The sequence below is a fragment of the Frankliniella occidentalis genome, unplaced genomic scaffold, assembly GCF_000697945.3.
Source record: "Frankliniella occidentalis isolate FOCC.00 unplaced genomic scaffold, Focc_3.1 Scaffold3691, whole genome shotgun sequence".
Classification (NCBI taxonomy): domain Eukaryota; kingdom Metazoa; phylum Arthropoda; class Insecta; order Thysanoptera; family Thripidae; genus Frankliniella; species Frankliniella occidentalis.
This window is the reverse complement of record NW_026270745.1, coordinates 2479-3933: the sequence shown is the minus strand read 5'-3', so window position 1 is coordinate 3933 and position 1455 is coordinate 2479.

The window sequence follows — 1455 nt, the reverse complement described above, 5'->3', positions numbered from 1 at the left end:
CCACAAGGCATTCGCTAAGCGAAGCTGGCTCCGGAGACATCTAGGCACCCACGCAGACAAAAGCCCAATCGAGTCTCAACTCCAATGCATCGTGGAGCTACAAGACATTTTAAAAAGCCGGGCGACAAGTCGAGCGAGTTCACCACGTACCAGAAACCATCTCTCTGGCTCCAGTGAGCTGGAGACACCTCCGCGCACCCACACAGAAGAAAGCCGCCCTGAGTACCAACCTGAGTGCATCGTGGTGCTAAAAGACATTTTGAAAAACCGGGAAACAAGTCGAATGAGTTCACCATTTGTCAAAAACTCTTTCTCTGGATCCAGCGAGGTGAAGACACCTCTGCGCACCTACACAGAAGAGAGCCTCCCTGAGTACCAACCTCAGTGCATCGTGGTGCTACAAGACATTTTAAAAACCCGGGAAACAAGTCGAGTGAGTTCACCGTGTGTCAAAAACTCTTTCTCTGGATCCAGTGAGCTGAAGACGCATCTGTGCACCCACACAGAAAAGAACCTATCTGAGTCCCAAGCCCAGTGCATCGTGGTGCTACAAGACATCTTAAAAACTAGAGAGAGAGAAGTTGAGCGAGTTCACCATGTGTCAGAAACCCTTTTCGCAACCAAGTCCTCTAAAGATCTATAAGAAAAATCTACTTTTAGTTTGGTGTAAATTGGCAAAACGCTTAAATATTAAGACAATTTTATAAATGTGAAGAAAATTGCTCAAGGTAAATTGCCCTCGTCTGCCCGGCGCGGCCACCAGCAGTATCCGCCCCCATTCCTCATTTTCACTGTTCCGATGAGGTTTCACTCGCGGATTCGCGGGTCGTCTTCCTCTCTAATTGCAGAAAGTCGGGGCGTGGCGTGTCGGGGCGGGGCACAGCGGGGCACAGCGGGGCACAGCGGGGCACAGCGGGGCACAGCGGGGCACAGCGGGGTGGGGCTGAGCCAGAGGTGACGGCCTCTAGGCCAAATACGACTGCATTTGGAAAACTGCGTGACACCTAGAAACATTGTACGCACATAACACTTATATGACTGATGCGTCCTGAGTAGCTTTCCATGGTGTCGAAGTACTAAAATTTTTATTGCGCTCAAAAATCTCTAAGAAATGGCACTGTTCTAGAACATTTTTGTTTCAACGTTATTGCAAGGCAGGAGTTCAGTTCAGTGAAGAACATAAGAACATGGCAGGGAGACAGACCGACAAAAAGTGCAAGCATAGCGGAATGCAAACGCGACTGAGCTGCTCGGCGCGGAGCGCTGGGGTCGCTGGTCAGTCGCAGTTTCAGTTCAGTCGCGGCGAGGCAGCCATAGCCCCCGCAGCCATGGCGAGCAAGGACTATTGAGCAGCGTAACTCTCAGCGAGCATCGCGGACTGGAAGATTCAAGTATGCATCGAAAATAGTGTTCTTCAGCGCATGTTTGGAAATTTCCAACAAAAAGCTACGCTGT